Raw genomic sequence first — 22,911 nt, 5'->3', positions numbered from 1 at the left:
TTAAAATATTTAATCCAGATTAATCGCATGATTGTCATGAGTTAACTCACAATTAATCGCAACTTAATCGCACATTTTTATCTGTTCTATAGACGGTTTCATGGGACGCATGTGCGGTGACGCAATACACATCTGAATCCGAACTTTACTTCAGGTTTCAATTTTTTAATGGTCTGACTAGTTGCTAAACTGATCTCTTGAACAAATGCCTCGTCGAAAATAACAAATGTTTTGGTTTCCTATGTAATCTATGTGTTGTTTTTGCTTGTTATATAAATAAACTACGTTTAAAGAACTTTGTTGTTATTTATTATTAGCAGAGTTTGCCGGAAGTTACGTGCAGACCACGACAGCCGCTTGTTTATGTTGGTACTGCTGAAACCGTCTATATTTAACTTAATTTAAACTTTTCAAGGTTTTAATACTTAAAAAAACATGGGTGTGGACAAATATGGATGCTTTATGCAAATGCATGTTTATTATTAGTAAAGGGGCAGCAAAGTTAATTCTTTCTTTTATTGTTTAATTGAAATTGAGACACAAACAGTTTTAAGATTTACTGTAATGCGAGGATCTAATATAATCTTACACATCAGATATTTTCCGGACAGTTAACCAGATATTCACTTAAGACATAAGAAATTACATCTGTGTGAATTTTTGTCAAAACAGATATTTTTAAAACTGTAATTCTGTATAGATGTGTATATATCGGGGTCAGGCGTCTGTGTGCATGCTTAAGATGTGTCAGTCATCGTGAGGAAGATCGTTTCTAGTCTTGTTACTCTTAATAACTCTTTTAACATCAAGCAAGTCCATTTTATTTTTTAATTCCTGCATGTTTTATAACCAAAACCAAAATGTCAGACGCGCAAGTGAATGGACACACATTTATATATTAGCATTTAGGACGGTACACATCTCAGAAAACGTACAAATAAACATAATTTTAGATGTTTGGTGACTATTTACTGTCTAAGGCTGCGTCATCAGGCTAGGCCAAGGATCAAACAGAAATTGCACGTTGCATTAATCAATTAAAATAAATTAATGCGTTATTAACAATGCGTTATTTACAATTTTAACATTTCTAAATTTAACTATACTGGGTTGTTTTAACCCAAAATGCTGGGTTGTTTTAACCCATTGTTGGGTCAAATGTAAACAGTTTCTGGGTAAATGTAACCCAAGGGCTGGGCTTTTCCATTTTTGACCCAATGCTTTTTATTTTTGTTTTTGTTTATTTATGAATTTAGATGTGTTTGCATGTGTGGTACTAGTACTAGTTTGAAAAGAAGCAGCACAGATTGATGCAATGCATTATGGGTAAGCCATGATACATATGTCAGCACTCAACCTGCAGTTTTATTTCTCAGACAGATAGAACAAAGTTATTGTCCTTGCTTGCTCCAGTGAACCCATTTAACCTCGTAATTGAGACATTTCTGGCTTCTTTACAGCTACATTCTCCAGCAGAGAACAGAGGCGACTGTTTTAAACAGATGCCGCCCAGATGACCGTAAACGATGCGCAAATGTCCTAAGTGGGGCAGTTGCCCCAGAATAGATGCCAATTTTATTCAGTACTCAGCTGTCTTCTTTGTCTGTCTATCACTTGGACCCCATTTACGAAGGCAATGAATTATTAACCGGAAAGACAGTGTTCACCAGGACGTCCTATAGTTAATCGCCTCTGGCGCAGAAAACAGGTATGCACGCGCTGACATGACAAACATGGACTTTTGCCCAACGCAATCGAATCAAAAATGAAGAAGACAGGCACATTAAAAACGAAACATTTATGCATCAGAGCATGTAGACGTAATATTTTAGCCAACGCACGTTAACACGACCTGAGCAATAAACACATCCTCCGCATCAAAAATTCATGACGCTCAGTATCCCGCGCAAGCAGATGCTTATGTGGAGATCCGGTGCTTCTTCGTTTCAAGAACAACTGAAAGCAAACTAAATCCTTTGGCATTGCAAAAGCCTCGTGCCCACACAAAATCCCACAGGGCCAAACTAAAGATGCGAACAGCTGAGGCTGTAATGTTTGACTTTTATGGTACAGTATGATCCACATAACTAGATCACAGTGGGTTGGTTTGAAGCGAATCCAGTGTTTCACAGTGTTTGATTGTTCATTTCAGATCCATATGAGCTTTTATTGGCGTGAATGTTTATTTTTTAGACATAACAAATCTCAGAATATCTCTGGATCAAATTTCACATCAAAGCAAATGTAGCTTAAATAAAAAATAAAAAAAAAAATACATTTTGCAGAAAGGACATGAAGCTTCATTTAGGGCAATTAGGATGTTTTTCTGACATTATTTTTATGAAAATAAGACATGTTCTCAAACTGTTATGTATATGCTTTTCATTTGCTTTTCATTCGATTCTCATTTTTCGCATTGATGATTCTCTGTAATACAATAATGCAGTAATGAGAATTACCCTGTACACTGTTCATTTATTTGTAATTAGTATGAGCATAAGTCAAACGCACAACAACAAAAACCACCATGATGCATGAATATTTATTTTTTTAACTATGTTTTGTTTCATAATATTCATTGCTTCTCATTACGGTAATGAGACGTTTTTCAATTTACAGTAATGAGAATTGTGCAAAATTAAAATAAAATAATAATAATCATAATTTTAAATGTAAATTGACTTAAATTAGACTAAACTGGGCTTTTTGTGTTCAATGTCCTACAACATTGAGTGTGCATACAGTATAACAGCACACTATTACAGTTTCATTGGTTGACATCTCCACGTCAAACAGCTGTATTCCAATGAGCCATGAGTGTCATTGTTTCTGGCTTGTCGTTGCTTTTTAATACCTTAAGTGAAAAAGCAAATAGGGCTTGAAGCCCAGCAAACACCACTGCTTTCAGGGACATTGCTTTGTCACTTTACATTAGATACACTCTAATGGATTTGCACCAACATATAACTGTCCTGCTTCAGTTTGTACACAGTTTACAAAGATGATATTAGCAAAAAAAAAAAAAACTGATATTAATAATAATTATTAAATATAACAGAAATTTGAAATTTGTGCAGTGTTATGAAAATGTATTTTGCTTTTCATTCCTTAAGAGGATGAACTTATATGCAACTTTTCTTTCATTCAGCATTTTAGTGTACAAATTGAGTGTAAAAATTCGAACTTGAACTTTAGACATTTATTTTGCTTTTCATTCCTTGAGATAAACATGCAGAATTGCACAGTGTGAAGTTTAAAAACTCAAACTTTGTATTACTGAATTTATGTAATTTTTTCCTAATATCAATTTAGGCATTTAGCTAACGCTACCTCATGGTAATTTGTGCGTTTTTTTTACAGGGTGGCTAATTCGTATGACCACATTCGTACATTATTTTGTGCGATTTGCCTTTGCCCGTGTGCGTTGGGCTTTGGGGTGGCGTTATTGTTTATTTTATGATAATTGTACGTTTTTAACTTCGTACGAATCAGGGGCGTAGCCACAAGGGGGCCTGGGTGGGCCTTGGCCCCCTCATTTACATGTCTGCCCCCTCAGATTTCCAGTTGCTTAAAATAAAATAAATAAAATAAGAAAATGTTGATTTCTTAGTCTGATTGATAGATTGGCCAATCAAAATGCTGCACGGTAAAAATGCAGCTGTTTTCAAACTTGATTGGATTAGCTCATGTCACATGTTGTTGTGCGTTACTTACGCTGTCACCTTCGCATGAGAGTTCATTAATATTCAGTGACAATGGCAGCTGTTGCGTAGAGTACAATATTACGCTATTTAAAAAAAGCACGGAAAGATGAGCGAGAAGGAGAAAATGTGCCATCTATATCATCTGAGTCTACTTCATGTTCTGCTGAAACGGTGAAGTAAATATGCTGTTGTAAATGTGCACAGGTGTAAAGCTGTTTATTTATAGTTGCCCCCTCATTTTAAGATGGGACCCCCAAAAATAAAATTCTAGCCACGCCCCTGGTACGAATTCATACAAATTAGCCAACTCGTAAAATATGTACAAATTCTTGTTAGATCAGGCTAATTAAGCAGATGCTTTCATCCAAAGTGACTTTTAAAAGTAAGGAAAACAATATGGCGATAGTGAAAGTTGGTTAACCTAAAAAGTTACTTCAATTGGTAACACTTAAAAAAAGTTTATTCAACATAAATTTTTTACCTAAAGTGAAACTAAAGTGAGTTTTTAGGTGTTACAAATTAAAGTACTTTTTTAACAAATTAAAGTACTTTTTTAAGTTGACCTAAGTACCGGTAATGCATATGAGAATTACTGCGACACATTTCAACAAATGTGTCTGAAGGTAGAGAAATAGAGGCCAGGAATTTTTTTTAATTAAAATATAGTACACATTCAGCATTTTTATATGCTCAATCTCATTTAATGTCAAACAATTGTGAAGACATGTTTCTATGCACCTTAAATAAGCGTATGCGCTATGTGCTATAAATGCAATTTGTATCATCAGGTGAAAAAAAGTTTTTTCTAAAATACACTTTATTTAAACACTTAGTAAATTAACTATTTTCATGCATTAATTTTGTACTTAATATACAAAAAATTGTCTTTTGTATTTCTTAAAATGTAACATTTACTCAACTGCAATATTTAGAGACACCATCAATACACAAAAAATCTATTTAACCTCTTTACACATCAGGGTTTAAACCTTACTTTGCCTCAACATCTGTTATTAGGATGGTGTGAGAAAGGCTTTCTCATTGTTCATGTAGTCTATAGGCTCATGCATATCTTAAACAGGTCACTCAATCCCTTTAGGCAGAGATGGAGCCTTGTACAAATGTTTGTCTCAATAGCAGGTAAGATATAATCAGCTTTGCACCTTTGTGATTTCATTTGCTCTATCCATTTCAGCCAGCATTTCAATTAAATAGTGAATACCCAGATTTGAGGAGAAAAAGGAGACCTTTGGTCTCTGGAGTTGCGCTGTATTTCTGTGAAGGATAAGATTATCAACATCTCAGTTTCTCACTCTGCAATCAATATCTAGCCATTTCTGGATATAAAGGTGGCCATCTGAGAGACAACCTGGGGTGGCTATCACAGATCAATAAAGGCCATCTTTAATAAGGGCACATGTCCCCAGCAGTACCTGAGATCACATTTAAAAGAAATACTCTGAAAGCATCCAGGCACTGATTGATGAGGTTAATCCTGGAGGTTTTCAGAAAGTGAGATTAGAAACAAGGAAGCTTATTGTATAGTACAGTATTTATGGAATCAATTGAACTGTGGAAGGCATTATTTTCAATACTTCTCAACCACTCACTATCCAAAAATATAAAATATAGTACATTGTTATTTTAGTGCAAAATAAATGTGTAAATAATATACACTACACACATAAGTGTAATTCTACTTCAGTCCCACTTAAGTGCACTTGAAAAAAGTGTACTAAACACCAGTAATTCTGAAACATGCAAAAATAATATAATAAAGCACAAATAATATCAAACTGCACGTTATATGATATATAGTCTTAGTTGGGCAGTAGAAAAACAGTATTATAATAATTTAACAAAATAACAGATAGTTATTCAAATGCAATTAATTTTAATTGCAATACTCCTAATTTACCATTAGGAGTATTGTTACTATTAGATATTGCAAGTGTATATAATTTTTTGTTTTATTGCATATTGCTTGATTTGTTTTTGTTTGATGTTGCATTGTGTTGTTTTGTATTATGATTTTTGTATTACTGTAATATTAATTTTTGGGGAGGGCGTTTATAAGCTTTTTGCTTCGGCCCACTCCTTTTGGCTACAGCTCAAATAAAATTAATAAATAATTTATTTCTGTTTGTGTGTTAACTACCAGTCTACTAAAATGAATTGTATAACATTTAATAAATTAACAAATAAATAAATAATAAATAACTAAATAAATAAATAAATGCTATGTTTTATAATTCAAGTTTCATTTTCATAAAACGAATTGTATAGCATTTAATAAATAAATAAATAAATAAATAAATAAATGCTATGTTTTATAATTCAAGTTTCATTGGTCACTCTCAAAAATTGTTTGCGTTCCCCCCCCCCCCCAAAAAAAAAAATAAAACATTCCAAAGCTTCCAAAATTTGAATTAAACAAAACATATTAAAGTATTAAGTGCTGTTTGATAGTAGACACTGTTTTCTAAAGTTTAACTACACAGATTTATGATAAATTAATGATTTTCTTTTAATGTATTTAAACGGGGCCCCCCATGGCACCATCTCAGGGCCCCCCAGGGACACACACCCATGTTTGAGAACCACAGTCAGTATGACGTATTGAAATTCTTGCTACATCTCTCTGCAGCATACAATAAATGTTATAGGTTACAAATACACAATGAAGTGAAATAAAATAAAAAGATTAAGACAATAATAAAAGAATCTGTCTTATGTTTCCAGTATGTGCAGGTTCTGGACATTGGATCACACTGTTAAGGGGTGGAGTGTAAAGGTATATTCCTCCTCCTCCTCCTCCTTCTTCATGTGAAGAGCAGAGATTCTTCAAAGCACAGTCAGTGGAGTTACACAGCAAGTGCACATCAGCTCTCACGTCGATCTTCATTTAACCACATCGGGATGTGAGGTTGACAAATCTCTCGCTCAGCTATGTGACCGTCCTCGACTTTCGTTATATCCTTTCATTTTATCTTTCTTTTCGTTTGTTTTATTCGTCATCAAGAATCACAGCAGGACTTGTAATCGAGCGCCGCGCAATCGCCCCGTGGATTTGTCAGGAATAACCCATCCTCATTCCAGGCTTATCGAATGAATCTTAAGGACACGTTTGAAACCGAGCGAGTTTATTAATAACTCAAATGAGACATCAGTAACCAGCGATATACATTCACCTGTCTACAAGATTGACTGATTTGTCTGTACAACAGAGGAGCTTCGGAAGGATTTTAATCTAATTTGGATTCTGGCCAGTTTGTCTCAGTTTAAACGGTAAATGTGTTTTTTATTATTATACATTATTTTGAGATGTGATTTTCTGTGTCAAATGTACGTGTGAACGAATGGACGGAATCTGCTGGTCGAGTCTTGAAGTTTGACAAAGTTTTTATTCAAGAATTATAAATCAACAATTTTCTCCGTAGGAATTGAGCATTTGGAATAAAATGATATTAAATAGCATAATAAATGCAATAGATAAATAAAAATACAGAATGCATTTTAAATATTTCAACACTAATCCATTTAGGAAAGAATCTCAGTTGTTCTATTTATATGAAAGCAGGTCACTATAAAATTATTTTTATTATTACATTATATTACATTACATTATAATCTTACATTTAAGTAGTAGGCTACAAACAAACTTGTTTCTAAGAAAACATTGTTTAACAATAGTTATTCTTTTGTATTTTAAGGAAAATACCATGGCGTTACTATAGAGAGAATAATATAATAACCATAATATATGTTCAACTGTTAAACTTTGTTAATACAAAATGTAATAAATCCCAAAGTTGGACGTATGTGTGGTCGTCTGAATCTTCGCTCGTCTAGTCGAGTCTCCACAGTGAGGTGTGCAGATCGACGCGAGCGGTTCTGGGCTCTGCTGCTCCGGTCTTGTGTCTGGACAGTGAAAGTGTGTGTGTGCGGATTGATTCGTGTAGATGGAGAGAAGAGAGCCAGAAGGGCGAGATTTCTTCTCCTCCTGGCGCTCGGATGAACCTATACGATTGATATTCAGACGTTCAAATAGCTGAGATGTGACGCCGATCTATTAAAACGCAGGTAAGAGATCGCGCGGAGGGCGTTTGTGGCATCTGAGATGAATTATGAGGGGTATTTTTAGGCTCGCGCTTGTTTGTGCTGCAGAGACACTGGCGCTTCTGTAACGAACCGAGTGCAAACAGGTGTAAGACCCCCGTGTTAACTGCAAGCGAGCGTCGACGCGACGCGACATGCTAGAACGGTCTCTTTGTAATCGACGGCGCGCGTCACGGAGGCGTTCTAGGTTGTCGCGTCGTTTCCAGCGCGTCATTTGCGGTGAAGATGGGGTTTTAAATGGCTCGTTGACCGGTCATCGCGGGATATCGAATTGGAACTGAGTGTATAGATATGATTCGATATCTGAACACGATTCGGATCATTGTCGTTCGCGTTTGTGTGTTTCAATGTACATTCTAGCGATATCTAACGTTATAGTTATGATGTTCATAGACAACTACCCGCTGGTTATTTTTGGAGGTTTAAATGGTCTCGGATGGTCGGTTAAATAGTAATGTGTCAAGTTGGTGACCACTTGATAAACGAGCATGTCTTATAAATGTAGATTTGAAGAGAACCCGTGTGAGTAACTCGTCTCCTGTAATACGATTCCCCAATGTTATTATTGTGTGTTAATTTAGTCGTTAAAGGACATCGGTGGGTCATTTAAGGTGTTATTGATTACTAATAGATGACCACCAGTATCGATCTTAACAGAAAACCGATTAAATATGTTATTGCTCATGTAAATATTGAATATGGTGCAACCGACCTTCATTTCCGTTTTGTATTTGCTTTCCGATAGCATATAAGTTAGTTTTTTTTTAATCGTTTTTGTTTCTGGCGTCTTTTGAAGATTGTGTTGTGTTTAAAACGCTGTTTCCTTTTTATTTATTTATTTATTTATACCGTTTTTCTTTGATGTCCGGTTTTTGGTGTTGGTAAATATTGTGGTGGCATTGTTGTGTCTGACATTTTGGAAAGAAATGTTGTTGAATGAGGTAGCCTACAGACTGTTTCAGGCTTTAGTTTAAAGTGTACACCTACAAAACCCTCAAAATGTGTTTGTATGAATTTGTTTTGTTTTCACCTCCTAATATAAACCCAATAAAGTCCTCCAGTGTGCACCACTAATGAAGCAAGAGAATTTTCTTGCTTATTGGCTTGTTTGGCATTTTATCATGTTTGTCACGTCCGACTCTCCATGGAGACGTTTTCAAACCTTTCAGCTGTGTGAGGGTTTCTTCACCCCCCCCCCCTTCTTGTCGAGGGACATGAGGACCTCCATAAACACAGCAGACATTTCCACGCTATCTCTTAATATTTGCTTTCTTCGTTTGATGTACCTCGCTGAACAGGAACATGCTCTCAAAGGCTTGTAGATTTTACTAGACACCAAGTTGACTCCAAAACAAGGAATATTGTGTTACACTTTGACATTCATAGTTATTTATAGTATCTCATTAATTGTTTATTGTGTGTTCAACAATGATAATTTTTAAAAACGTGAATCTTTGTACCCAAACTCGGTTAAATTTAGCATCTGCCAGTCGTTTCTCATCTTAACAAGCATTGTTTTGGTACAGCCGATAGCGATTTTGGTGTAATGTTGTTTAATTTCTGTTTGGGTGTAATATAATTATAATAATATCATAATATAATATATAATAATTATGAATCGACTGCAGCATGGAAAATATGCGATATGATCAAAATCTTATATCACGATAGGTTCCTTTTATATCATGGTAACGATATGTATCGCGGTAGATTTTTCTTTTTATGTTATTAAAATCTTTAATGACGTATAATTTTCATTATTCTCACAAAAAACTTATACAAGCATAAAAAGAAGACAAAAATCAAGCTGACTGAAGATAAACAGTCAGTCGGGAAATAAGGATTTAATATAAATAAATAAATATAAATAATGAAAATATAAAATATAAATATATATTATCAGGGCTCCAGACTGCCACCAAAATTTTAGAGTGTGCCACTGAATTTTACATCCAGTCGCACATGTGCGACCAGTAAATTTGTCCTTTTTTTGTGATGTGACACTGAATTTGAAACAGCACATTGTACTTTCTGCATCTATCATTAAAGTATTTATTAGTAATACAGTGGAAATGAGTAGAATGTGAATATTTGGTTAGCATGTTAATTTACAGTGTGTGCCCCTAAATTTTCTGGTTGTGCCCCTAAAATTTTTAGCTGGGGGCCACTGTACTCCTATTGAATAAAGTTAGTCTGGAGCCCTGAATATCGTATAAATATATATGTTATTAAAGGTAGAAAAGTGATTAAGTCAAGAGCAGTAAGAAATTTATTATTTAAGAAATTATTATTTAATTAATATTAAAATTCAAAGAGATTTATTAACATGAGTGACTGACAGGAGCAAAATTAGGTAACTTCCCCTTTAAGACCAAAGTCACTGCGGAGCCAAAATACTGTTACACGTGTGATAGCTTTTTCAACTCTTTACTTTCTCTTAAGACCTACATTTTTGTGTTTATGAGGATACTTTTTGACGAATGTGTATTTAAGGCCAATAAAGCGCCAAAAATGCTCACAAGCTTTATGATCAGCGGAAATGCGTCTTGGGCGCTCATCTCACACAGAAATTTAGTAATGTCTGTGTTTCAATGGCTTAGAATCACTTTTTTTATAAACCGCGGAGCTTAAATACGTATACAAACATTACATTTTCGTCAACACGTGCACCGCAACGTGACGTGGGTGCGTAACCTCGATAGAGATGATAGTCCAAAATCTCTACCGGCCAGTTTATTGGCCACCCCTGGTAAATATATAGGCTTACAACAATAACATGCTGTTATATTTGTTGTTTTATAATCTAAATGGTTGCAAATTTTATTAAGATTTATGCATTTTGCAAATGATTTTATCCAAAGCGACTTACAATACAAAGTGCATAATCTTTTTATATCTGGGTTCGAACCTATTACTGTTTATATTACATTTTTATCAAAGATTATGGTGTTACACATTTCTCGAGAAAATTGTAACATTTACAAAAGATTTATTGATATTACATATTACTTTATAAGACTGTTGTTAACAGGTCTCTGTTATAAGTTTTTGATAGAGTCCAACCTAAAACTGATGATACAAGCTAGCATTCAATGTCCTCTCTATGTCAAACCCAGTTTTTAAGAAATAAAATCTCAGTATTGAGCTGCTGGTTGGTTGTTTAGTCTCTACATATCTGGTATGAACAAGGCTTTAGTGAGTTGTTCTGGAATAAGGCCACATCTCTGTCCTGGCATGTAGTTGAGTCTATTTTCTGCAACCCCCTCATTCCTTCCCAAGGGAAAATCCAGCTAGTAAAGGGGGATAAAATTAGAGGACAGGTATACGTTTCTTCCCTGCCCTTTTTTCTTGTTTAAGTTCTATAATTGCTCGTCTACATATAGTGTTTCACACGCATTCACATCTTCTCTGGTTTACCTATAATGTTGCCCACTTTCATATCCAGTCTCACCACTCTTTCAATCCGAGTTTGGAGTACATCGCAGTCGGTGGTGGTGGGCGCTTAAGTTGGTCCCAAGCAGTTTTTTTCTCAGAAGTCCTTAATTTAATTGCGATTGCAGGTATTGCAATGTCCCTTGAGCCGATCGTCTTGCAGAAGATGTTCTGGCGCGTCGTACTGTTGCACTTGTCAAGAGTTATTGATTTGTTTGCCCCTGAGAAGAACTCTCTTGCTTCTGTAATTGCATGTTCATTTATGCCGTAATTTGTTCGAGCTAACCAGTCCACGGAGATATTTATTTCTGGTGTACCTTGTAAAATGCCCTTTTACGGTGCAGCCATTTCGAAAGGAGCGTTGAGAAAACATTAGCGTATGACAATATTGATTTATTCTTGCACACGTGACTACAGTTGTGTTTGGATTTAAAAATAGACAAAGTAACTCCTAGCAGGTTCTTGAAAGTTTATTGCAAGGTACAGTCACAAAAATGTATGTGGTTGAGTCTCTCTCCATAAATAAAGCCTATGCTGGTGGAGGCGCGCCCACAACAAAATCCGACGTTTGGAGTCACGCACCGGACCTCCTGTAATCTTGCAGGGTGATTGGATTTAAAATGACGCCGGCACCCGAGTCGCGATGCGTCGGCAGGCTGCACGTCTTTTTTCGCATGCACACAGACGCAGCTCTTGTTTATTTTCCAGTGAGCAGCTTCATTCTTTTGAAGCACTGTCTGCTGCAGTGTGCAATAGTTCACACTTCAATAGCAGCCTAACCTAGATTTCTGTAGCACTGCTTGTAAATAACCCTGGGGCTCTGTTCGGCGGGAGGGGGCTTTAAAGGCGGTGGGAAACGGCTCTAATGCAAGGCTGCGTACGATGTGTGCTGTGATAAGACTTGCATCATCAGCATAGGTGTGGAGCGCAGACAAATCTGTTTTTCTCACTGGCACAGAGCTAATAGATTTTCCCTCCACTATACCGTGCACATATGTATATGCAATAACATGCAATAGTGGTCAGGAGATATATGTTGACTTGATGATAATAATGTTATGCCGTTGCTTTGGCTAGTTTGACTTGCAGTTTCCTAGTGGGGCATGAATGTAATGCCAAACTGATCTTCTTTATGTATTTATTCAATGTTTCTAGTCATTCTGTTATGTTTCTGAACCACTGGAATGCTAATCTCAAGAAATAAAGGATGTGTTTGACTTGTAATTTTTTTTTTATCAACATGTGTTCACTTACATGTTGTATAACAGCGTAATGACAGTCTTTTTCTGGAAACCTATTATTTTTTTCCATTCTCATCCAACCGTAGACAATGAAGCCCACCTCCTATAGATCGCAGTGGTCAAGTTTGCAATGGATATTTTTTTTTTCTTAAGCAGTGTTGTTTCACAAATTATGGGAGTAAAATGGTTTGTAAGTGGTTTCATGTTGTGTCTACGTCAGTAGAGCTGACAATGACAGGTGTAATTTTTTTCTATAGATGTTACATCGTAATGTGTAGAGACGACTATAACACATTTAGTGGTTGATTTTTTTGAAGTGTAAACATTGTGCATTTTTGGTATCATGAAATGTTGCTCTTTTTTTGTTGAGGGGCATTACATAAGATTTGGTGAGTGGTTCATTAGTTACATATTTCCCTTTTTAAAAATCAATGTCTTTTGCAATTTAAGTAAACAAATAGGCTATTTGTTATAATCCCTGAAATAGGTCAATTTCTCAGATTGGTTTTTGGCTGTTCAAGTTTTCCATATTTTATTAAACAGGTTGTGCTGCAGACTTATAATTGGCAGAAACTGCATAATTCATTTCTGGCAAACCTAATATTAGCAATAACAGCTTCACGCTTAAGTCTTGAAGAGGATGATGGGGAGAGAGTGAAAATGTAGTACAGTATTCGAAAAAACAAGTTTCTTGTAGCTGTAATGTCACTGCACAACTAGGGTCAGGATTTTTTTTTTTCGCAGTGTCTGAGACCTTTGGACCAAAGCTGCGCTCTGACATTTTTGAGAATAAAACAGCTTTGTGTAAATCGCACAGCCTATACCAAACAATAAAAAGCAGCTTTTCATTGGAGGTCTGCTTGCCAAGTTCTTGCATTGGGCAGAGCAACATTGGCAATGTTTTTCAGACTGATTTCTATGGGCTCGATGGAGACGTCTTGGCCTGTGATCTTCAAAAGGAAAAACAGGAGGGAAGATCTGTCTTACAGGGAAGACGGCGTGATTCACTAGCTCAGCACGTTGTTGAACGCGAGTTTAATGTAGCATAGGATGTTAGCGCGATGGCCTGGAGACTAAGACATGTTGTCAGCTCCGGATGGGCTAACCTGAGCAGATAAAAGCCAACTCACATGAACACACACTTAAATTACCTGCTTAAAAAATGCGATAATATTGATTCTGCTGATGCTGTTTACGTATCCCGCTTGCCTGTTAAACAGGGGGTCGCGTCTGCCGGCTTTGAGAGGAAAATAAAACATTGTGCCCGTTTAATGTTTGCAAACACCAATTTGTGTCCAACATCCTCTCGGATGAAGGGAAACCCACCGCTTTAAGTTGCTCTTTGACTCCCACACAAATTGCCCGCTGTTTACCGAAGTGCGACTTTGCGTTTCGTGATCTTTACGAGAACGCTTCAGGAAGGCAACTGTGGAGTCCTGATTGAGCTCAGATCTGCCACTACCTTCAGATCTACACCAAGCCGAGGAGAGAGGGGAAAACACCTGCGTTGCTTAACAGATTAGCCAGATAAAAGTTTGAGGTTAGTCGTGGACGAGAAAGCCAAAGTCACAGAAGAGGTCACGTGAATCCTTTCAGGCTTCGAGGGCTGATGAAAACGTCTACTTTAAGACAATGATTTACAGTGTACTTTGTTTAAACGATGATATATTTTGCCCTGAATATTTTTTCCATCACAAGCTACTTATTACATTTCACTTTAAGCCATGAAGCTGCAAGATTAGCAAGTTAATCGTTGCTGCTGCATTTCCCAACTCATGGGATGTAGTGAACAGTATGTACTACTAAGGAGTAAAAACATTATTACACTACTTTACAGTACATATAAACAGCTCTCTTTAATCACTATATTCTTTGCACCATCTACACTGGAATATTGGTTTTTGCTTTCCATTGATCACTGTTTACATCCATATGTGCTGAGTCCAGGTCACTTCATGGGGTCCCCTCAAACCCTTAATAGATAAAAAACATATTGATACAAAGCTTTACTTTTTATGCATTGCTGCAGGCAATTCTAAGAATTATGGTTTTGATATCTTTCACAAGCTTCTGTGTTCTGCCCCGCCATTTGCACTTCTGGATGAAATCAGTGTGGGCAATGAGCAGGGGGTCTGATTAGAGTTTAAAATTCAGGGCACGCTCCTGGCCGCGCTCCGTCCACTCCTTGTGAATCTTAAATCCGTCAATTTAATTTTCCTTGAATGGCGGTGTGCCGTGGAGGAGGGGGGTGTCCTCATGCCGCACAACTTGTCAATTTGTACAATATCGCTTCAAGGAATTATACTGAGTGCCTATAGTGGATTTTTCAGACAGCTCTGCCTCCTAATTCCAGAATCAAATTTGGCCACTCTTGTGAGGATACAATCGGAAAACAACATTACAAGGTGAACCAAAACATGTTTTTTCGGTTTAATTCGTGGTGTTTGCATTACTTTTGCTCATACTCCACGATTGAAGCCATTGCATTGTTATTTCTGAAGTGCAGAACAGACAATAAAATAGGTTAAAAAATCCATAGGCGTATATTGATGCAGGGTCTTAACCGGGGTGGGTGTAAGGCTGGTGATGGGCTAATAAGAAACCACATACCATAGACTTGCAATCACAAGGCAAATATTAGCCAACACTTGCATCTTAGTGGAAAGTTTTGCATTCTCTACAAAACAAGGGCCTGGCAGAACAAATTTGGGAAGCACTGGGCTTCATGCTGCCTTCATATACAATCTTGGTCCCTGATTAAGACAAAAGGAAAGGAGCTGGGGGAAAATGGGAAGACCAGGTGTGTTTGACATTGACAAACAGTAGAAGCTTTCAGTCGGTTGGTTGGTAACTAAAAAGTGCTGACCAAGTAAATATAGCAGAACCGCTGTGGAACCAAGGAACCAGAGGAGCGCGCGTATGCCATTTCTCTCAGGTCAACTAGATCGCGTGTATTCTCACAGCCTGGTGTCTTTGGAGTCAATGAAAGACATTGTCCCTCTTTATTTGAGACCACCAGGCCTTCAGATAGTTTATGTTTGTACGTGCTCCCTCACATAGCAGTGTGAACAAGACTACAGATTGGGATTCCCAATAGCTTCCATTTTGTGTATACAGAGAGTGTGCCATCAGAAAGGGAACATTTTTTTTAGGGAACATGTGATGTGGGAAGGTGTAGTCCCTTACCTTGGCAAAGCAAGAACGCTACAGTAATGCATGTCCTTAAGGTGAAGTCAACATTGCTTTGTGAGTATTGTGTGGTTGTGAATGAAGGCTGTACATTGTTCAGGGAAAATGACTACATAAAGGCTGGGACATAATGATGTTTCTGTTTTGACATGTTGTGAAGCTTAAAATTCCTCAAACTTGCACAAATTTGTTTTATTTTTTAGTCAAAGATTTCATCCAGCATGTAGTTCAAGGTTTTTAGTTATGGAAACATCAGTCATTATTCACACATTTTCTTGAACTAGCCTACTTGGTGCATAGAAGTTAAATAGTTTTCAAACATAAAATGCTAGTCTTAGATGTGTAAGGTGTTAACGGTGTAAAAAAGGTGTAAAACTTGTGGAGTCTGTATGTTAAATGATTACTCCACTTTCATACAAAAATTCTGATAATTTACTCACCCCCATATCATCCAAGATGTTTATGTCTTTCTTTGTTCACTCGAAAAGAAATAAAAAAATCATTCCAGGATTTGTCTCTTATTGAATATCAACGGTTCACAGTGTCAATTCAGCCAGTACTGTACTTTTAAATTGCAATTTCTCGCCTTGCACTAGCCATGTGAGGCGCCAGCGCGACCCTACGTTTTGGCGTAATCACGTCGAAAGGTAAGGCGTTACATATGAGATGGAGGGTGGTTAAATTATCTGGAAGTGGAGTATTCTTTAAGCGTGTAGAGCATTGCATACATGTATGGCAAAGTAAACAAAAGTATGAGGGATTGCATTGAGAGTGCCGGCACTGTAAAACTAAGGCATCTCTTTTCATACAGTGGGTTAGTTATTTTCTGCATCGCACGCTTTGTAATGCATTCTAGATTGTACGCTTTTTGGCTTTTAGCATATTACAAAAAGTTCAGGATCACCTGGGGTTGTCATCCAAAGAGTCCCAGTAAAGTGATTTATTTTTAGTTTTCTCTCATATTTGGCTCTTCTGTGTTTCTTTAATATCTCGGCGCGTTTGATTTATGTGGCTTATATTGCAGAAAATGTTTTCCGCAAGGAAAAGCTATGATTTCTCAGTTTCGTAAGTTTGGCAGATATCAGAAGATGTCTCTTCACAATGTTATCAGTGATTTCGTCCCGTGTTGTGTCTTTGTCCGTAGGGTACAGTTTGAACCTTTTGTAACAAATTTTCCCTGCAAGGTTATGTTATTGTATGGCCCAGACCACATGTATCTTGGCATCTATGCTGCATAGTCAATTAGGTTGTTAATGTCTATTTTGAGCTGTTTATTGACACAGGTCGTTGATCCAAGACACCCTAACAGATGTGTTTCTTTTAAACAAGTCAGTTGTTGCGTCTCTAAGGCCATCTGTTTGGGTTTGGGTTAAGAGAATTTCCTCCCGTCCTCTGCAGATCTGTGTACTGTTTGGAAGGACAGTGGCGTGGTTTTAATTTGGTTTCGTGACATTAAAGTTGCAGCAAGTGTAAATGGGTTTCTCTGCCGCCAAGCTGTCGTGTTTTCTGAGCAAACATTGATCTTCTTTGAAGAGATTTTATCCTTGCTGAACAACATGCACGCGTCAGTTGCGCGGATAAGCAGGCCCTTGTGCAGTGGGTTTTATAGACTCCCTTTTCTCAACGGATATACGGGTCGGTGTATGTGCCGAATGCCATTGCCGTCCCTTTGAGAGCTGCGCTGCACTCCGACCCCCCCTTTGTTTCTGTCACCCCTCCCGTTCACCCCAACTTGTCCAGATTGGTGTGCCGAACGTGACAGTCCCAGCGTTGCACTGCTTCACCTCAGCACCCGAAGGCCTAGCAGCTCATTTACAGATTTTGTAGATTTGCTTTCTCCCTTTGTTGCCAACTGCCATTCAGTCAGGTGCACGTAAATTTGGGCCATCTTGCACTTTGAACCATGATATTTTAAAAACCTGAATGGGATTCAATGACAAATTCATAAGGCAGAATGTGCGTCCAGTTTAGCTTCTCCTTAATAATGGAGCTAGATTCGCAACCCTGCTATGTCCTTGAATAGATTTTATTGCCGTATCTCTACTAATCTTTTATCCTTGGTCGACTTTGTGTATTAATATATACATGGCTATTCCTGATTCATTAGGGTGTGTGATTTGGTTGGCCCACCTTTCGGTTCATCGTTCACAAAGCAGTTTTATCTATTTGCTGTTGCCGTGCTGATAACACTTCTCTGGTGTCTGGTGCCCTTTTGATTTGACCTTGTGGAAACTATTTCTGTATGGGTGTTTGTGTTTATAGCCTTGTCAATGATATATAAAAAGGACCTAGTGACCAAAGACAATATCTTTGTTTGGCGGTATTCCAGAAATCTTCCCAGAATGCAATGCATCTCTGCAAATGGCCCTCTGGAGAGAGCCTATTCGTCCACTTTCCTTAAAGTTAACGTGAAATCGAAACAACCCTATTATTGTTATGTTTTTTTATGTGTCTGTATTTATTGTGAATGATTCGTGGCAATGATTCCCAATTTTCAAGCTGGCTTCAAGAAGTAAAATACAGCGAGCACAGTTTTATGTTGACTTGAAAGGTTAGTTGATTTGTGTTAAACATTAGACAAGGGAGACATGGCAATCTAATGAAAGGCTTTTGACGTGGAGTTTGCCAGAGATGGGTGACTTGCCCTACTAATGCATTATAACTATTTAAAACATTAAGTAAGTATTTTTGCTGCTTCTGGTCGTCCTTGCAAGAAAAGCACCTGACAAATTAGGTGGCTCCAGATCTTTGAGTGCCCTGCGGTAGGCTGATTCACACCAGGATGGCAGTTTCACATTATCATAGCTAAGTAAAGCTTGTCAAACATAATTATGAAGGTCACCTTGTTCCTACAGGAACTTTTCTCACCCTGCGTGAGTCTTATTGAAAGAAGTGCCATTATTTACACAATTCAAAGACTACAGACTGCATTTTTGTCTCAGTCTCTGGGTCTGAAGAGTTTGATTTGTTTTTGAAGTTCTGTATTGAAATGACTGCCTGCATCGGACAAGGAAGATAATTTCGTTAATTGAAGGAGAAATTGGATGACTAGCTATTAAACCTCAGAGAGTGCATTGTATTACCTGGATGTAAAATTGCATCCCGAGGTACTTGCCTTATTCTTTAATTTCCAGTGTCCTACGCTAAAGGTCCATAAAATAATTGCATTGCACTGACGAAATGGAAATGCTACTAAAACTTGTAGGGGCTTTTCTTTCTTAAGGGTTTTCTTTTTCTAATTTTTAATTGTTTTGTTGCCTTCACATAATTGCAGGCAGCCAAGGAGCCTCTTAAGTAAATCACAGTCAAACTCTTCGCAAACCATACTGCCATCAAAGAGAAACAGCTGACGACTGACTTTACTGAGTTTTAATCAACGGGAACATGCGTTCCCTTCCGTTTGGGAAAGCGTTGCAATTCCCTAAATTGTTTCTCTCGATTCATTTTAGCTTCATCAAATTAAAAATGCATTAGAGAGGTGTAAAGCACTGCTACCCTTGCCTGTTTTCATATCTCCAAGCGCATAGGCATCAAACGCGCATTCCCATGCAACATATCGACTGCAAATCAAGTTACACCATTTTTGTGTGCCGCTATTATTTTTTCATTTTTTTAATGTGGATGAGTATGATTGCAACATAATCCATAAAAATATTTTTCTGTGGCTTTTGAAACTTGAAACTGAGTTTTCATAATAAGCTTTAAAGACTCCCATTGTTGTAGGTGTGCATGTGGGGTCAGTTTGTCTTCCACACCCCTTTCTCAAGTATCAGGATGTTGTTGGGTCTTCCAGATCATGTTTGGACTACAGGCGTGTGCGGACCTGTGTGTTTGCAAGGGCACTTTCCTTTAAAAGGACCTGGGGTGTGTAGTGGGCCTGCTGATCACTTTTTGTTTCACTCTGTTGTTTTAATATGGATTTACCCCATACCGTTCTTTCCTGTTGTGCACCACAAAAACTCGCCCACACTCACTCCTGCATGCTATGAATTGAATTAAGCTCTGGGACGTAGGGTGGCAATCCACGCGTAAACACAATGGCTTTATGTTTATGTTTTGTGGGGTCTAAAAACCTGAAGAACGCTGTAAAGCATTTGAGAATGATGCATTGTCAAAAAGGTGATTTTTTTTTTTCCCAAGTGCTACCAGTAGTTTGTAATAACTTTTTTATTCTTGGCTCTAATATAAACTCTGGTGTACCCATTTGTAGGCATGGGCCGGTTACCGGTTTCAAGGTATACAGAGGTTTTAAAAAGTCAAGGTTTCAAAACCACTAAAATGTTCAGTGATACCTTCTCCAAGGTATGAGCTATGTTTATACCAAAATTCCTTAATCATTTAGTCTTTGTTTACATTTAATATACATTATGAAAATATTATATATATATATATTTTTTTGAAAGCATATTACAATTTAAAGGCTTTATTTTTATGTGGCATTTGAAAATAACCCATTTTAGTGTTGCAACGGCAATACCGCAAAACCGTGAAACCGTGGTATTTTTGCTCAAAGTTATCATACCGCCAGAATCTTATACTGGCCCTTGCCTACCCATTTGTTGACCAGTGATAAGCGGCTCCAGTTGTACTTAGCAATCTCATTACAGTTTAATTTCAAACTTATCTGGCTTCATTGCATTTACTACTTATGCATTAAACACTTTTTCAAAGCATATCCTAACCCCCTGGGGTCCAAAAACGTGGTGCTGCGTTTTGACGTGTTTTCTCCTTATGGCAGAATCAACTTAAAATACTTCATCGTTAATAATCATACACTTACGTGTTTGACATCATTTGAAACTGTAAAGGGTCTTCTTTAATATGTGTGCATTCACAATGTGTAAGAGTTTTTGCTGATGTTGTCAAGCAACTTTACATTATGGAAGGTCCATAACATTGAATGATCTAGGCCTAGTTGTTAGCATGTTTGGTTCAGACATGCGATTCTTAAAGAAATTGTTCACCCCAAATTGAAATTCATATAATTTATTTCATATCTCAATAGTTCTCATTAGTGTCTTGTGACCAAATATCATATTTAAAGTAGTCATAAACAAGACACGTGAGAGAAACCAAAAGGTTTCAAAATATCAGCTTGTAGCACTTTGATGTTCTTGTTTGGGTTTCAATTTTGCAAAATAAGCTAAATGCATTTTTTTCTATTAAATATCCAATCGTTGCATAAGGATGTTTTTTTTTTGGTGAACTGTTTCTTTAGGTTTTTGTAAGGAAAACTGGTTTGGTTCTAGCTCTCTTCCCTGTTTCTACAGAAGCCCTTAATATGTATTTTTTATTCAACAAATCAGCATAAAAATATTGGCTTTCAGTTCCTGTAAAATAAATCGAATCCTTGCAGTTTAACCAACATCATTCACCGCCTAGCTCGTGTAAACTGCCCAAGTCTGTGCTGCAGTCAGGACTTTCATCTTGTTGCCAGGCCTGGCTTGGTTTTCCAGTTGTGAAAAGGACTTCTTTAACCGGCTTCTATCTCCTTTTCCCTCTTGCCCGGCGGTTGCCATTAATAGAAGGCTCAGCTGTGTCAGAGGAGGGCGGGGAGAAGTACAGTGCGAAGCGGAGAAGGTCAGCTTTGAGCCGACCGGGACTTAGGCAAAAACGAGAAGTCTGATTGGCTCCTGGAGGTGTTCCAGCGGCTGCGGACATCCAGGCTGACTGCTCGCACGAACGCCGTGCTATTGACGGCACCGTATCTGAGTCATTAATCACCGCAGGCAGTCTCTTTAGGGAAAGGCTTGCTCTCTGTTACTCACTCGCCAAATGAGGACTGTGGCTGTAACCTTTGACCCTGCTGAGGGTGCATACCTCACTATAAAGGGAAGAGTACTGTTAAGGGACTCCACTGAACGATACCAGGATAGTGCAAAACGTCAGTGGATGAACATTTCAGTGGCGCCGGAGCGCTTTTGGCATTTGAAGTCGTTGGGTAGCTTACTCACCACCACAGGATAGAAAGGGTTGAGGAGAATGCAATATGAGTCGACTTTTATTATTATTTAATAAGTCATGAATATTGCCTGAAAATTATATTCTGACTAAAGGAGAGGTTGCCTGCAGTTCTCTTTAATTCATTTTTATAATTTACCATTGACGCAAAATGCTTCCAAGTAGTTCCCCCAAGGCAGTTTACTTGACCTGCTTGTTTAAAAGAAATGTGCGTTTGTTAACTTTAGTAAAAATCTTTGAGATCACCTTGCCTGTGGTCATATTCTCATTTCGCAGCTTGAAACGTTCAAACTGAAGATTGTGGACTGAAGTTTGTCGAGCTTCACTTTTGAAATCTTTAAATAGGCCTGACGTCACCTTGTCCATGTTAGGTTACTGGGATTTCAGTTGTTGATGTTTATTTATATCAGGTTCTTTAGATCGTGGTTTGTGGTTTGAGTTGTCGGTTCATTTATATTTTAAAGCAGTCAGTGCAGAGTTGTGTGCGTTCACTGTAGTAAACATGTTTTTATGGCAGTCTTGCATCAAATTTTCCTACATATTTTTCTGTTTACAGCAGAAATGCCTTTGCAACCCCCCTTACCAAATCCAGAATATTGTGCAGTAAAAGAAACTAGGGCTGCACAATTAATCGAAAAAACGAATCTTGATAACAATTACATTATTGGGCAACGCCTCATTTATAGCTGTCAATTAGAGCTCAGTTTTGGTCGTTTTGGCAGTATGTCTTGGCACCAAATACAGTGGTGAATCTGAGATTTTATATTCCATAATTATTTGTTATTTACATTACGTTACATTACATTATTTTAATTTTATATATTTTGAATTTACTATGCAGCTGCTTTACAGAAAGTTTTAAAGCATTAAAAATGTAAACGTCAATTTTATTTATATAGCACTTTTCACAATTGTTAATTGTTTCAAAGCAGCTTTACATGAATAGATATGGGGAAAACACTGAATAATCGATAGATAATATAAGAAGTAAAGTGAGCATAGTAATAATGTAACGTATAAAGTAAAGTGTTAAGTCAAGCCAATGTTGGCTGACTCTCCCGGGGATGAAAAAAACCCTAGGAGAAAAACCCTGTGGGAAAACTCCTAGGAGGAGAAAAACCCTTGAGAGAGATACATATATATTTATAAACACGATAGGGACATGAAACGGGTAAGCGGATTAAAAATATCAAGGTGAATAATCGTCAATTATGATTTTTATCATAATCTAGTAACCCTACTGCACGTTATTGAATAAAAATGTG

At 37.3% G+C, this 22,911-nt stretch overlaps 1 protein-coding gene across 2 annotated transcripts in view; it reads left to right on the top strand.

The window, feature by feature from the left end:
• The first annotated feature begins 6,564 nt into the window (after positions 1 to 6,564).
• The window catches only part of LOC141363131 (dystroglycan 1-like), a 35,838-nt gene continuing 19,491 nt past the window's right edge, over positions 6,565 to 22,911 (top strand). The window contains exon 1 of one of the 2 annotated variants that reach the window (XM_073865683.1): positions 6,565 to 6,992. The gene's annotated coding sequence lies outside the window, so the exon portion shown is untranslated. Of the gene's footprint in view, positions 6,993 to 7,627; positions 7,788 to 22,911 lie in introns of those variants that run through there. The other variant, XM_073865685.1, reaches the window with a different exon arrangement.

The sequence above is a fragment of the Misgurnus anguillicaudatus genome, unplaced genomic scaffold, assembly GCF_027580225.2.
Source record: "Misgurnus anguillicaudatus unplaced genomic scaffold, ASM2758022v2 HiC_scaffold_32, whole genome shotgun sequence".
NCBI classification, from domain to species: Eukaryota; Metazoa; Chordata; class Actinopteri; order Cypriniformes; family Cobitidae; genus Misgurnus; species Misgurnus anguillicaudatus.
This window is presented reverse-complemented; position numbering and strand designations above follow the sequence as displayed.